The sequence below is a fragment of the Silurus aristotelis genome, assembly GCF_946808225.1.
Source record: "Silurus aristotelis genome assembly, chromosome: 12".
Classification (NCBI taxonomy): domain Eukaryota; kingdom Metazoa; phylum Chordata; class Actinopteri; order Siluriformes; family Siluridae; genus Silurus; species Silurus aristotelis.
The window spans coordinates 21,624,094-21,641,469 of NC_139585.1; the positions used below are offsets into that span (position 1 = coordinate 21,624,094).

Consider the following 17,376-nt stretch of genomic DNA (forward strand, 5'->3'; position numbering starts at 1 on the left):
TCCTGTTCAGTCAAATTCATCTTGTGCCTTGGTCTAAATTGTCATATTTACCAAATTATTAAATTATATGCAAAAATTATTATTTTTAATTAAATAAAATCTATAAAAATTTTATTTTTTAGAACAGCTGTATGGTATTGTAACTGTAGGTGACGATGGTTACAGTGGTTTATAAGGCAGTACTTTAAATGAAGAATGGTGATTACACTAACTGGTACTACCTGTGTGCTCAACTGAACCTTCCAGCCAATCCTAATCGAGTACTCAGTAAACCTATATATATTCTTCTTCTTTTTCTTTCGGCTGCTCCCATTAGGGGTCGCCACAGCGGATCATCCGTCTCCATACCACCCTGTCCTCTATATCTGCCTCTTTTACACCAACTACCTGCATGTCTTCCCTCACCACATCCATGAACCTCCTCCTTGGCCTTCCTCTTTTCCTCCTACCTGGTGGCTCCATCTTCAGCATTTTTCTACCAATATAATTCATGTCCCTTCTCTGCACATGTCCAAACCATCTCAATCTCGCCTCCCTCACCTTGTCACCACAACATCCTACATGTGCTGTCCCTCTAATAAACTCATTTCTAATCTTGTCCATCCTCGTCACTCCCAACGAAAACCTCAACATCTTCAGCTCTGCTACCTCCAGCTCCACCTCCTGTCTTTTACTCAATGCCACTGTCTCTAATCCATACAACATCGCAGGTCTCACCACAGTCCTATAAACTTTCCCTTTCATTCTTGCAGATACTCTTCTATCACAAATCACTCCTGTCACTCTTCTCCACCCACTCCACCCTGCCTGCACTCTTTTCTTTACTTCCCTAACACACTCTCCATTACTTTGCACTGTTGACCCCAGGTACCTGAACTCCTCCACCTTCTTCACCTCTTCACCCTGCAACCGCATCACTCCACTGCCCTCCCTCTCATTCACACACATGTACTCTGTCTTACTCCTACTGACTTTCATTCCCCTTCTCTCAAGCGCATATCTCCACCTCTCCAGGCTCTTCTCAACCTGCTCTCTACTCTCACCACAAATCACAATATCATCTGCAAACATCATAGTCCAGGGAGACTCCTGTCTGACCTCGTCCGTCAACCTGTCCATCACCACTGCAAACAGGAAAGGGCTCAGGGCCGATCCTTGATGTAGTCCAACCTTCACCCTGAACCAGTCTGTCGTACCTACTGCACACTTTACTGCCGTCACACTGTCCTCATACATGTCCTGCACCACCCTCAAATACTTCTCTGACACACCTGACTTCCTCATACAATACCACAACTCCTCTCTCGGCACCCTGTCGTACGCTTTCTCTAAATCCACAAATACACAATGCAGCTCCTTCTGTCCTTCTCTATACTTCTCCATCAACATCCTCAAAGCAAATAAGGCATCTGTGGTGCTCTTCCTCGGCATGAAACCATACTGTTGCTCACAGATGGTCACCTCTTCTCTCAGCCTGGCTTCCACTACTCTTTCCCATAACTTCATGGTGTGACTGATCAACTTAATTCCCCTGTAGTTACTGCAGGTTTGCACATCTCCCTTATGCTTAAAGATCGGTACCAGCACACTCCTTCTCCATTCCTCAGGCATCCTCTCCCCTTCCAGAATCCTGTTAAACAATCTGGTTAAAAACTCCACTGCCATCTCTCCTAAACATCTCCACGCTTCTACCGGTATGTCATCTGGTCCAACCGACTTTCCATTCTTCATCCTCTTAATCGCTGCTCTCACTTCCTCCTTACTAATCCTATCTACATCCTGCTTCACCAACTCCACATCCTCCAACCTTCTCTCTCTCTGATTTTCCTCATTCATCAGCTGCTCAAAATACTCCCTCCATCTTCTCAACACACTCTCCTCACTAGTCAACACATTTCCCTCTCCATCCTTTATTGCTCTAACTTGCAGTACATCCTTCCCAGCTCGGTCCCTCTGCTTGGCCAATCGGTATAAACCTATATATATATATATATATAATGTGTGTGTGTGTGTGTGTGTGTGTGTGTTTGTGTGTGTGTGTGTGTGTGTGTGTGTGTTTGTGTTTGTGTGCGTGTGTGCGTGTGTGTGCGTGTGTGTCATGCACACAGTTTATCACTAAACAAGTTCTCCTTCATTTGCCAACTTAAATAAATTCCTGGCTGCTACTCTACAGTAATCAGTCTCCAAAAATGCACTAGTTACACCAACTCCACTCCACTCATACATTAATTCACCATCATATCAAACTAGGCAATCTTACAAACTTCCTGTCCAGAACACAAAGTACGTCAATGATTTTTGTACACATTATACAGGCCATAGAAAACGAGAGATTAGAAGCTGGCCTTGTGTGATAACATTTCTCTCTGGGTACTTTACCCTAAAAAATAACAACAAAAAGAAACTCAATAAGAATTTAATCTGACAGAACCAATGGCATAATAAAAAAAAGACATAATGGCATAAAAAAGACCCAAGCATTTCCTTTATTTCAGTATTATCAGCAGTGCAGCTGGGTGTCACAGCAGCGATCACAAAAACCCAGATGGATGGTGGAATTTTAGGTGATTGTGCAGAAAATTTTACTTTTTAAAAACAAATTGGTTATTTAATGTTCCCATAGCTGACATGTTCATTGTTAAGGCTGTATATTTATATACTGTTTCTTACTATTTTTATATTTTGGTGCTGTCTACAACAAACATAGCAATGTCTTCTCTGCTGACCTAAACTCTGTAATGCAATCAGAACCACTGACATACAGTATATGTTACTATATTTTTGTCCATGAATATGTAATGAATTTTTTTCAAAAGTTCATTCTTTTCATTTCATATCGTTTCTCTCAGGTGCAGTGCTGCAGCTGTACCACCAAGTGTTTCAGTTAGAGTTTCTATCCATTTAGAAACTCAGTCGTGCCATTTTTATGATATTATTATGAGGTGGATTGATTGAAGTAGGACAGCAGTGAAGGTCTAGGTGTAAAATGCTTGGCCTGCCACTGTTAAATACAGTGGGGTAAATTATTATTTCATCCACTGCTGATCCCCTTACAAAGAAATGAACAGTCTATAATGTTTATGGTAGATTTCTTTTAACAGAGAGAGACACAACATAAACAAATTACATTTAAAAATGAAAGGTTATAAATTAAGTTGTATTTGATTGAGTGAAATAAGCATTTGATCCCGTACCAAATGAGCAAGAATTCTGACTCTCACCGACCCAAATTAGTCGTATCCCTTCAAGAAAGATCTCCTAATATCAACTTATTATGTCTATAAAAGACACCAGTCACAGAATCAACCTCTTACATTTAAACCTCTTCACCAACATGGGAAATACCAGAGAGCTGTCAAAGGACGTCAGGGACAAGATTGTAGACCTGCACAAGACTGGAATGGGCAACAAGACTGTAAGTTGCGTTGGCCGTATGTTTTTGGTCATTGTCATGCTGGAAGACCATCCACGACCCATCTTCCGTGTTCTGGCTCAGGCCAGAAGGTTCTAATCTGAGATTCTACAGTGCATGGCCCTGCTCACGTGTTGAAGTCTTCCTGTAACCTTAGCAGAGAAACAGCCCCGAAGCAGAATGTTTCCATATTCAGCATTTCGCTGCCTCCAAACATGGCGAGTCAAGTTGATGCCAAAATTCTTAATTTTGGTCTCATTGGACCACATCGCATTTTCCCAAGCCTTCACTGAGTCATTCAGGTGTTCATTACAAACTTTCCTTTACTAGCCTTATGCATGTCTACAATCTTGTCCCTGATGTCCATTGACAGCTCTGTGGTCTTGCCCATGGAGGTGGAGAGGTTTTAATGAAAGAGGTTAATTCTGTGACTGGTGTCTTTTATACACATAACAAGTTGATATTAATTTAATTTCAATTCAATTCAATTCATTTTTATTTGTAATGCGCTTTTAACAATGAACATTGTCTCAAAGCAGCTTTACACAGATAATGTGGTGATTAAACGTAAATATGTTATTTGTAAGTATGTTTGTCCCTGATGAGCAACTGTGGCAAGGAAAAACTCCCCGAGATGGGATAAGGAAGAAACCTTGAGAGGAAGCAGACTCAAGAGGGAACCCATCCTCATCTGGGTTGCACCAAATGTCCATTTGAAGCAGATATACAATGTTGCGGGGTGCAGTGATGATGATTAGAAGCAAACTGTATCCTGAATCAGTGTAGCAGACTGTTGACATTAACCACAGTCCAGTCCATCCTTAAAGCACCCGTTCTACTCCGGAATTTCATGGAACCACCCAAGGTGTTGATGAGAGACCGTCCCAAGCTGCACAGAAGTGTGAAGATCCATGGAGGGGAGAGGGGCAGGAACAGTGGTCACTGGAGCCTCAGGAGCATTTTTAACTCGACAGAGAGAGAGAGAGAGAGAGAGAGAGAGAGAGAGAGAGAGAGAGAGAGAGAGAGAGAGAGAGAGAGAGAAGAAGGTGACGGGAAGGGAAGGGAAGGATATGGATTATTAAGGAGTCCTTTCCTAAAGGAACAGGACTTAATTTGTTCTGTGGGAGTTAATCTTAAATGTGTTTAAAAAAAAAAATAAAAAACTTAATTCTGGTCCAAGATCAGGTTTTCACTTGTCTAATGTTACATTTAAAATAAGTCTGCTAAGTTACCTAAGTGTAATTTTTTTTTTCTTTTCAAATGTGAAATAATTGTTCTTTTTCACTGAAAGGAAGTGAGGGCATTCCTCGAGCATGCGATATTGGGCAAAAGTACCCCTTTTACATTTCTATGAGAGTAAAAGTACAAAAGTATTTACTTTTACGTATATAAATGTTATAATAACCCAAATTTGTGATCTGTGGAGAGTTTTTTGTTATGACAGACAGTAAAATTTACTCTAAGAGAAGGCTTTGGCGTTATGCTTGTAGTCATGTGACCGGTTCTCATTTGATACAGTTCATATGTTTCCCTCAAAGTAGCAAGGAACGGTATGTTTTCTGAAATGTAGTGGAGTAAAAAAAGATATTACACACTAAAATGTAGTAAAGTAAAAGTTTTCCAAAAATGAAAATTCTCTGATAATATACAGATACTTGAAAAATGTACTCCACTATTTATGTCCACCACTTGTCAAAACTTTGCTAACTCCACTTCATAGTGCATTACGCCACTCTTGTGTCCTGTCATGTTTTATTTCTTATATAACAGTGTACATTACAAATGCATCGCATTTTCCCACTGCAGTATCCTCTCTATTTCTCACAGTCTCATTGTGCACATATTTGGGATAGTGCAGGCACATTCATTTCTGAAAAGGGTTTAAATTACGTGCAGTGTACTTCGTTTCCACTCCATTAGAAACCGACTGTGAGCAATTGAAGCAATTTCCCTGCCCTGTTCTCAGTGACAAACCGTGTCACTACACCAAACCACGTTTCATACTCAACCGCTAGTTTGTTTTTTTTTCCCACTTCTCGACCTCCGAGATTCTATATTTAATGATATTTTCGCATTTCTGTGCATTTGTGTTCTGATTATGACTCACCATGAGCGCATTATGTCAAGATTGAGTCATGCTGCCAAAGCCTAGCTTGCTAAAGCTGCATAGTCAGCAGCGCTTAAAGCGTTCGAGACGGGCTGTCTGAAAAACTGCTATATTTTTTTTTTGCTTTTAAGGTTAGCATGCACCTTTAGCTAAATTGATGAGGTTGGGTTTTAGAGATGCAGAAAACCCTTTCTCGACTCATTGTTCTTCATTTCTTTTTCTTTTTTTTATGTATATACCAAGAGATAATAGTTGCTTTCATTTCCAAATGGCTACAAATTATTCTCGGATCTTTAAAATTTCAGGAGTTTAATGCATTCTATATTTGCCTCTTGAAGAGCCTATGTGCTTGATCGGGAAGCAGAACCTTCAAGGGGAGGCTTAGAGATTCTTTTACATTGTGCCTTTCCTCTTTTATTTCCAACAAAACGATGTAAAAGTGCTCTTTCTGTTGTTACTTAACACAATCTAAAAAAGATGCCTTTGTCACAGCATAAATCTTATCTCTGCATTTCCCAGATTGTTAGTAACTGTTGTCAGAGGCCATGGCCAGCCGTGATTTGCTTACGGAACAGAGAGGATCCAGTTTTAGTAAGTCTGTTTTATTGATCCTGTGCCAACTAAAGAATCCGTTTCCAGTTCTGGACTTGCAAGGATTTATTTGTTGTGCATATTGAGGTGCTGTTGGTGGAGGTGGTATTTTAGTGGTACAGGCTTTGGGTGGCTGGTTGTTAAAGTTGAGGGTTTAAGGTCCAATATCGCCAAACTGCCACTCTTGGACCATTGAGCAAGGCCCTTAAACCTTTGTGCTCCTGGGATGCTGTATCATGGCTGGCCCTGTGCCATTGCTGGCATATGTGAAGAAAGGATTTCACTGTGCTGTAAGGTACATGTGACAAGTAAATCAGACCTTTCTTTCTTTTCTGCTTTCCACAGTTGAAAAGAGTGCTTTTTGGAGTTACAATAGCCATCATCTCAAAGTATGTCTCCTCTGATCTCACTCATCAATAAGATGTTTCTACCCATAGAATTGGTTTTTGTTTGTTGCAACTTTAAAAACAATGAAAATAATTATCTTTGCATATTCCAGTTTGTTGTATCAGGATATTGCCAAGAGGCTACACTTCCACCAGCCCAAGTGTACCAAGTTACTTTTGCATTCGTACTTGATTTATGTTGATAATTAGCATTAGTTATTCTTACATTTAACTGCACTTTTTCGCTTTCATTTGTATGGCTTCCACATTACTATCCGTTCATGTTGCCGCTCATCATTTTCATTGCACTTACATCCTCTTTCCGCTTTCTCGTTCTTTAGATAATATGACAGCTGCTGTCAGAACATAGGGTCAGCTATGATTAAATGCCCCTGGATCAAATGGGCTTAAGGATCTTGCTCAAGTATTATGAACCCCTGACCTGGTGATTGCATTCAAGAGCTTAAACCCATTGACTCAGTGCAGAAATGGTTATACAATGTAATAATCATTTTGCATTCCCTGAGGAACAGCAATGTCTGATTAAATCACAGATAAGGAAGAGACTGTATGATATGCTTGTTGTCACACCAAGGAAATATCAAAGCACAATATCACAAAATATAAAACCACTTTCATCTCAGTTCATTTGCTTTTGAAAAAGGTTTTCTTCAAAGTAACAAAGGAAGCTGCAATCAATTTCTTTCTTTTTTAGCCCACAATAATTTTATAGACCACATTATTATTATTATTATTATTATTATTATTATTATTATTATTATTATTATTATTATTATTTATTTTATTTATTATTACCCCTGCTATAATTATAGATCAATAGTTGTGCTATTAATAGATTTAATTGGATTTATATCATCCACAACTGAGCAATTGTACTGTCTATATTAATGGAATATGTCATGCAGATTACCTCAGCATAGGGCACATTTCATTCACCATTTTATACTGGACTATTTTAATACAAGCATAAATATAAAACCCTAATCTAGGACTATTTTATGAAGGAGAAGAATGTGACTATAAAAACTGTAATCCTACATAAACACATGCAGTGGCTTAGATTTTCTTTTTCATTTAAAACCTTTAAAACGGACTTTGACCAAATTTTGAAAAAAAAAAAAATTGTTCTATTTCAAATGAAGCTCACGATTCAAATTCAAGCAAACAAGTCACTCCTCAGAAGCACTTGTTCTGGTGACACTCTAACATAAATTTGATGAAATATGGCTCCTCAGGGTTTTACACTATCTTGACGACTCCCCGCCAGCTCGAGTGAATGCTGTGTTTAAGAACAAGGAGGATGATATGAATAATAAAGTTGTGAAATTTATTCCAAATAGTTCACAAACTCTTCTTTTTTTCTTTTTCATAATTACGAAAAATATTGTATACATAAATATAGAGTGAAAAATATTGGTCTGGTCTGAGAAGAACTCTGACCTCCATTTTCCCCAAAGTTTGATTTGTTGAAAAATGCTTTTCTTCTCAACACACTTCAAGTTTGTTTTTTAGAGGTATAATAGCCATCCTGTATGCTTAAATTAATCTGCTCATTCTCCTGTGCTTTTGCTTATCACTAAGGTGTTTTCGTTTACACAATTGCAGCTCTCTGAATGTTTTTTGTTTGTTGCACCATCCAGTGTAAATTCTAGAGACTGATGGTGCCAGATGCACTATTCAGTAACCATTGATCTGCTTCAATTTTCACCCACAACAACCATACACAGCAATCTTTAACTATTCTAATCTTTGATATGAACATTAACTGGAGCCCTTGACCTGTATGTGTATGAGTTTCTTTATTGTGTTGCTGCCACATGATTGTCTGGTGAAACATAATGAGATCATAAAAAAAAAGAACGATGCCTAGGACACATGTTCAAAATATTGACATATTTTTAAAGAAGTTTAATTTTACTTTCATAATTTTTGTGACAGTTGCCAAAACAAATCACAGCAGAAGATCAACCTTCAGATGTCTTTTTATTTAAAATGTGCCATTCTCAAAGAGCCTACGGAGATTTTTTAACAGATGAATCATTTTCAATTTTCAGAAATGTTAAAGATTGCAAAAGCATATGCATGAGAAGTCTCCCCAAAACCACAGTAAAAAGGATGCCTTTCAAATTCACTTGAGATGAGTGAGGTTATAAATGATGCAAATCCACCCATGAGCAGGCATCTCTGTGCCCTCCTTACCACTCAAACATTGTGTATGCTAATATCTTTAAGCAATTGAAACAATATCTACCCTTGCGGAATCTCGATTGTGGAAAGCAGTTGTTTGTTATATTTGGTGTGATATGGAAATTGCCTGGGGGATTAATATTAATTACGACGCTGTAGCTCGGATTAGCGACTCTGCATTGTTTTGAATCGAGAACAGAATTCACAATCCAGGAAATGCCTTTTGCAGTGTTGCCATGGTTTCGGAAAAATGGATGAAACCTTAATTCTGAAAAAAAAAAATAATACACCACATTCACATATTGAAACCCTAAGAGGGAGGCCATGCATTATTTATTTAATTTTTATTTTTTGTATTTATTTTTTTTATGTTTTTAACATGATTTTAAATTTCTTATGATCAAGACCTATCAAAAGTGGGTTACAATTATTCATCCTCATTTTGACCCGAAAATATACATGTATTTGTTTTTACGTTGACTGTACAGTACAGTACTGCCAAATCGGCATTTGTTGGAGAGATAAATTCGCCTGTTAAAGGGCAAATTAAATTTATGTTGGTGATGGTGAAGACTTTAAAAACACCACTCCCATTCGCAAAGCGTCAGATTTTACTAGGATAAAACTTCTTAAAATCTTATAGAACAACTTTTTGTTGTGCAGAGAAAACAAGAAGGGAATGAGACGCTGAGTTGTCCACGCTCTAAATCATGTGTGTAATCTGCCCAATGGAAGTTGTAGCATCTCGTTTCTTCAGGGAACATGGGTTACATACGTAACCTAGAGACGTTCCCTTTAAGGAACTCGAGTTGCATCGCAACGATTTGGGAACGAGAGTCCAATACCACAAGACTGACTAGTGTGTATGAGCACAGCTATGTCGGAGGCTAATTAACAGGGAGGCCTCTCCTTGGAGGGCCAGAACAGATGAACAGGACTCATCCTATGGACGTAAGTTAGACACCAGTTCAGCTTCTCCTGGTCTGGGGCCTAAGGATAGAGGGCAGAAGGCCTGGAGTCTAACAAGTCATGGGACGACTGAGGGCACCTTGGAGACGTAACCCGCTAGGGTGCAGGAAGGCATTGGCCATGCCTGGAGTAAACTCCAGAAAAGAGGGGGCCACAGAGAGGGCAGATAGTCCACTTTAAGGGTGGACGGAGCTAACGACAAATTGGCTCAACAAGGTGTTGTCCGATCGGATTAGCACATGGTGACCTCCGAGGTTTAACGAAGGAAATGCTCTGAAGTCTCAGGGGGGCCGGAGCCACATCCACATACTTCGTGAAGGTGCGGGGTGATAGTGCAAGGCCAAATGGAGCAACCCGATATTGGTAAGCTTCTCAATCCTGTTAAAGATGTCTGTTTTCAGATCTGTCGCCTCCCAGGGCTTCGAACCTAAGCGCCACGATGGATCCCTGACTCAACGCTCCATTTCTGCACCCATGGCAGGTGCTGGGTTGGGGTTGGGGCTGCACCCGCCGAGCAGCCCCATTAGAGCGGTGTGGAAGAAACTGCTGGAAAGCTGCTAATTGTTTCTTTACCTCCTGAAACCTTTTGAATACCGAGTTAACGGAGTCACTGAAAAGGCCAGTAGGCGAGAGGTGGGGGGCGTCCAGCAGCACGTCCTTGTCCCTGTCAGAGGTTTCTGACAGGGTAAGCCACAGATGCCTCTCAGTCGATGGCTTTAGCGGTTTTTTTGGTGGCCCGTAGAGCCAGGTCCACCATATGGCGGAGCTCTTGAACCTGGCCACTCATGATGTCTCCCACATCCAGCTTTAGCAGCAGGTCAGCTTGGTACGCCTGCAACACCACCATGGCGTGCAGGCATCCAGTGGCCTGACCTGCCAAGGCATATGCCTTACCCACCAGCACAGAGGTAGTACGCAGGGGCTTGGTGGATTATGTTGGGGCCCTAAGGGAGGAGGCAAGGCCTGGGGAGAGATAGCTCACAAGAGTCTTTTTAAGTAGAACGCCGATAAGGGGCACCTGTCTAAACCATCTACAAAATCCGTTTGCGAAACTCAGGACCTGGAGCACCTCTCAGCAAGTGCGGGACCAGAACCGCAAGAAGTGTGGGCACCCTCCTCAAAGAGTGTCCACCGGGAGCGGTGCGATCGCATAGACATGCAAGCACAGTGTTTGCAGTTGGCTTCTTTGAGAAACGACTGAGCATCCCAGGAAAGCCACACAAAGGCTGCCCCTCTCCCCCCCAGTGTTATAGTGGGGGCAGGGAGGAACACACAAACAATCAAAATTAAATACACACAGAGCGCTTCATGAACAAACAGAAGCTGGCACCGGCTTCGGTCCATGTGCTTTTTATAGCTTCCTGGACGTGCTCTCAAGTAGACAGATTAAACATGTGATTCAGAGTGTGGACAACGTAGGAGCGCTCCCAAAGCGTTGGCCGCAGCTCGAGTTCCTGAAAGGGAAATTATAATGCATGACCTCTTATGGCCTCTATATATGCATGTATCTCATTATACAATAAGTAAAAAAAATTCAATTAAATAAAAACCTTTTCTTTACATTTATTTTAACACAAGTAGGACAGGGTGGTTAATTCAGTGGGAGCCTCTTCCAAGCAAAACATTTTTAATTAAATAATCAATTCAAGCTTATATAAAGTACTATTGTTTTTTATACTTGGTATTTATGATCTGCACTGCATTCTCCTCTAATGTAGACTGCTTCAGTAAACTTGAATGATTAGACAGGCCTCTCCTCTCTCTAGCTATCATCTATTGAAATTAGATGAAGCAGGTCTGAAAAATCATTAAGAGGAAGTGAGTCTCGCTGATGAGTCACCTGGAACCTGGAGTCTATAATTACTGATACTCCAGGGTTAGTCTTCATGCCTTTTTATTCTACATAGCTCTTTAAAAGTGTTATCATTTTAAATGGATTATGAAAGCATGTGAATATGCAGAAACCATGACTCTGTGACATTAGTGCTGAGAATTGTCAACCATTCATATGTCTGGGGAAACCTTTCACATTACAAAATTTAGATAAAAAAAAGGATAGTTCTGCTAACTGCACGCTTTCCTTTGCAGATTTATTTACACAATTCAGTAACAGGTAAAATAACCTTACCCTAATAACTAAAAAGGGAATTACTTTTGAAAGGTTACTTTTAATTTGCAGACATTTTAAAACCTGATTCCCCCCTGAATGAATTAGTTTGCAGGTCTATTATGCTATCCAACATTTTACCCAAAGTCCAGCATTCTCTCTTTGCGAAAATCGCATGAAAACAGCTAGAAAGGATTTAAATGTCATAAACTGGTTCCTAAAACATACATTTGTTTCCATTTATGAGATTTGGCAGACGCCATTATCCAAAGCAACTTACAGTACAATTATCTCATCTATACAAAACTGAGCAGTTGAGGGTTAAGGTCCTTTATCAAAGGCCCAAATGTGGCAGCTTGGTGGTGCTGGGATTTGAACTCCCAACCTTCCAAGCAGAAGGCCAACATCTTAATGGCATTTGTTGTTTTGAGAAACAAAATTTGTGGTAATTGTTTAGCCAGTAGCTCAATATCACTTCACTTTTAAATACCGTAATTTCCGGACTATTAAGCGCACCCAAATATAAGCCACACCCACTGAACTTTACGAAGATTTTTATTTTGAACATAAATAAGCCGTACCTGTCTATAAGCCGCAGGTGTATACATTGAAACTAATAAATTTTAACGAAAGACAGTGTCTGTTACACGGCTTGTATCTAAACAGTAGCCTACCAAGAAAGTCTTTGTTTACTGTCTTCCTCCTTCCTTTCACAACAATTACTCTCTCGAGTTTATCTTTTGGCATCGTCGTGCATTTAAAAATCACCATCGGTGAAGCTCTTCTCCCGATGCCGTGCAGCTCAGAACACAGGTGAAGTGTGGTTTTTTATGCCCAGTTGTTTTCAGTATGACGAATGATTCGCTTTTCCTGTTAATAGTCTGAGTGAGCGGCAGGTCAAACGTCAGAGGAACCTCATCCATATTTATGATGTGGTCCGGCCCGATTCAGTGGGAGCGCATCTGATTTAATATAAAGAATTTAATTGGTTCACCTGAACCCGTTCAGCAATTTCATTGGTCTAATGTTATGGGGCTCATTTTTTTGTCTTGAATCTTGTGAAACCATGAAAAACCCAGGAAAAATCCATAAATTAGTCGCTTCATTGTTTAAGCTGCGGGGTTCAAAGCGTGGAAAGAAAGTAGCGGCTTATAGTCCGGAAAATATGGTAACTTGAATAATATTACATGTTAGGCTTAGGATTTACCTATTTTTCAGTTTATCAATTGTTAGGGTTAGGGTTGGCTATATACACTCACTTCCTCCCAAGCCTTGTTTTATGTCAAAAGATCTCTATGAGCTATTAATGATTGATTTTTGAGGTTGTATGTGTGTATATTTTTCATCCACTTTTGCTTCTCCAGTTTTAATTTTTTTTACTTCTGAGTGAGGAAGTGAAAGAATTTACAAAATTATTATTGGCCTTTAAAAATCAGAATGAGACAATCTCTGTTTAAATGTTGGTTTGGCTTGTGCTACTGTAAACATAAGGTTATCCAGCATATTGAAGGCAAGATGAGACACTAAATAAAGAAAAATAAAATTTTCCCTGAAACCTTTCTTTTCTCTAGAAAGGTGTCAGACAGAATATTTTGGCAGAAATCAGTTTTTTTGGCTGTTTATTCAGCCACAGTGACCTCAAATGGTTTTTCATACCCCGCATACTGTATGTACTATACTTGTAGATTTGTGTTTCTCACGAAGATATAACATGGTGTGAAATAAACAACTGCAATGGACCATAATTATTTGCATGGAAATTGATATTGCATAAATGGCTTTCTTATTGAATTCAGAAACCAAACTTTTTTTTTTAAATCTAATTTATTACATAAGATATTATAGGATTATTTTCAGGAACAAAGACTGCAGTTCATTGGCAATCACAAAGACCAATATTGAAATTTTGATTGCAATAATTCCTAATGTAATTATGTAGATTGGCTTGTGTGCTTTGCCGTGTAATTATTTAAATTTGCTAAATAATTACACAGCAACCCACACAAACTAAGCTACATAATTGTGCTACTTATTTCATTTACCTATAGTGGAATCTGAAGATAAAAGATCTAAGAGCTAGTCCAAGTGCCTGTGTTTCTGGCATCTTCTGGCAGGTGCTGTCAAAGATCAACAGGAAGAACCATTTCACAAAACCCTTCAAAAAATGACAGGACATGACCATGCTCAGCAACTCAGCCGGTCAGAGACCCAACATTTAATTTGCACTTTGTCACTTGCTCAAACATCAGATTTTTGCTTTATTTCATAGCAAAGCTTTGCATTATTTTTTCTTCTTATCCCTATACAAGCATCTTTGCCAGGCATCCATTCCGAAGATTTACTAGAGTTCATGTTTTGAAATAAACATCAGCATGTGTTGACCCAATAAGTGGGTGTACTGCAAATTTCAATATTTGCATGAACAAGTTGCTACTTCAAATCTCCATGGGCCGATAAAAATTTAGTCTTTACTTTTTTTGTCTGTGTTGACAAAATAACACGGGAAAAATCAATGAATAACATTTTTGATTGAAAATATATGACAATAATTTATGATCAAAACCTAATGAAAGCTGTTCATGCTGATTAATGTATAATTGCAATATTATATGGTAATCTATGAAGTTCAGTTTGACATATTTATCAATTGTAGTTTGTCCTAATATTGAAAAGTTAGACAGTGTTTGCTGTGACCTTTGCGTAAGTATTGATTTTTACCCCCTGGCCTTTTAATACATTTTGCACAGACTGTGATGTCTTTAGTCTGTGAGGTCACAGAAGAACAAGAAGGAAAAGAGAATGCTCTTCAGCAGTATTTCTCCTTTTTGTGCCTAGATCCACATTCCAGACTCTTTGTAGAATACAGCTTCGGATAAACTTACACCTTCTAAAAATACAATTGCAAAGCGAAGTTAACTCTTCTTCCATGCACCAGTGGCTCGTCTAACATAAACATACATGCTCACGTCCAGCACATGCCACCCAAGCCAATAAATCAGCGTCTGATAGAAATGCAAAGAGGATTCTGGCTTTTCCCGACACTCTACAAAGACAAAATGTTTGGCTTCCATCTCAAACACATGGGGAAGAGTGTAGGAGTGGGAGTGTACTTTGTTCCCATACTGCTCTAGGCTGTGCCTGGAACAGAGTGAGTCAGAAGGTCAGCGTTTTCCATCTGACGTGTGAGGCCCGATAGTGCTGTTTGGTAATGAGGGAATGAAAGAAAAGAAAATTATAAATGCTTTGCTACATTTTCCAAACTAGTGATTGGTGTCATCTCAGGAGGTTTTCTCATGATACGTATCTGTATTAATAACCACTGCCTGAAAATAAAGACAAGGGGCAATACTGTGTACTGAGATAATAGCAAGGACAATTCAGGAATAGTATACAGTCCGAAAATCGGATTGATAAAAAACATCTTTGCAGCATACTCTACCATATAAATGTGTGGTAAGAGTATTATAACCAGTGGTGGACAAAGTACACAAACCATGTACTTGAGTTAAAGTAAAGAGATACTCTGAAAAAATTTTTACTCTAGTGAAAGTCCTCCCTTTAAACATTAACATTTACTTGGATTTGTTATGGCTGTATTGGTCCTAAGTTTTGTCAAAAGACCCTTTGCTTAATCAGTTTATGTGAAAAGACTGTAATGTTGCTCTTAGCACACCAATCTATTAATAGAATGACATAAAGTAAACACCTATTGCTAGCTATTAAAATGATCATGAACCAAAACCTTCTTTTCAACTGCTTAAAAAATAAGTCATGTAAATAAGGCACAGGTGTTGTGGCGAGTTAGAGTCAGGAGATATTTTCATAATTTATCCCTCTCAAAATGTTCTGCTTGCTGTTAAACTGATGCTATATTTGTTATAAGTGGATACCACCAGATCTATCTATCTGTCTATCTGTCTGTCTGTCTGTCCGTCCGTCCCTCTGTCTGTCTATCTATCTATTGGTAAACACCAATTTTTAACCCAAACCGGTTTTAAACCAATTTGATACCATACCTAACTTCAAAATAACCTCTTAACTGGTTTTTATGGAGTCACTAAAAAGGATGACAGCTTGTGCTCGTAAATTTGTTTGTCCTTAATACCTTTTCATCTGTACCACCAAAATCTATAGTAGTGAGCAACTGCTGCTATTTTGCCTGTTTGCCTGTATTGGACAGTTAAATCCAATAAGGTTTAATTCAAAACCCAGTAACTCAAACCACAATGAAATCAGTATGTACCTAATTTGTTGTGTTGCTGGAAATTTCAGGGAGGGAAAGTTCTATAATGCTAATACACAATATATACTATATATTGTATTGTCCCGAATATAAGATGATAATTTTTTTTAATGAAAATGCATCTCAATAAACAATGTCGTCTTATATTCGAGCTCTAGACTATTACGTCAATAATACCTACACCCGCAAAAATAGGTGGCGCCAAATACAGGTAAATGAGTTCTCTTGGACTGAAGCAACCTGAAACTACTGTTGTTTACAGTACCAGGACTGCATTATGGCGGCATCTGATGCAAGCTTATGATGCAAATTTTAAACTCACGGTGATAAATGCAGCTGAGTCCTCTAACAACTGTCAAGCAGCCAATCAATACGGCATGTCAAAATGTAATGTAAGGACATAGTGAGCACGAAAAGACAGTCTTAGAAATGCTAATAGTCGAAGAAAAGCAAATTTACCGGCAAGTGTGCCAGTACATAGCTGAAAAAATGAGGGGCTAACCATAAACAGAGCCGTCATCCAGCAGAAGGCACTGGATATAACAAAAAATGCTCCACTGTTTGTTGCAGTAAGTTTACTGTTTATTGCACTGCATAATGCAATCAAGCCGGTTATTTTCCTCTCTAAGACAGACTTAGTAGAAGTTAATGAAATATTAATAGGCAACGTTTTTTTCACAATGAGATGGACAGTCTAGGCTAATTGTATTGAAATCCAGATGGTCTGCAGTTTATATATGTTTTGCCATATGAAAAGTATTTTTAAATCAAAGCATTTTCTTTATAAACGACATGAAGAAATTTTTTTACATTTTTTCCTAAGGGGTACACTTTGAAAGGGGGTGTCATCTTATAATCAGGGTCATCTTATATTTGGGACAATACAGTATAGACCTTGAGAATTCGTATTCTAGAACATCTAAAAAAAAAAAAAGAATAATTGCCATATATATTCTATGATGTAAGTTATATTTAAAAACAGCACTGAAGGTTTTCAGGCAGTACAACATTTAAGTATCATATTATCTCTGTGTGCTCAGTTTTCAAGAAACCAAACAAGCTTGCAGTGCAACAGCTAATAATAGGATCCCTTTTGGGAAAAAAATTCATCTGGCTTGAGCAGTTCTTTCTCCAGTAACCCTTCACGCTGGAGCAAACCGGCTGCTGACCTCAGCACACACTGAGTAATCACTCGGCTAGAAGATGGAGTAAGCACTGACCCCAGTCGGTGCTCTTCCTGAGACAGCTTCCTGTGCTTCAGAGAAAGGCAGACGTCCTCTTTCAGGCGGTGTCTCAGTAGCGGATTATAAAGAAAAATGACATTTTAGATTTCATTTAGAACAGGATACTTTT

The 17,376-nt window shown here is 38.9% G+C and overlaps 1 protein-coding gene across 2 annotated transcripts in view; it reads left to right on the plus strand.

The window, feature by feature from the left end:
• Nucleotides 1-17,376, plus strand: part of prkg1 (protein kinase cGMP-dependent 1) — a 194,727-nt gene that overhangs the window by 130,988 nt on the left and 46,363 nt on the right. The window lies entirely within an intron of this gene.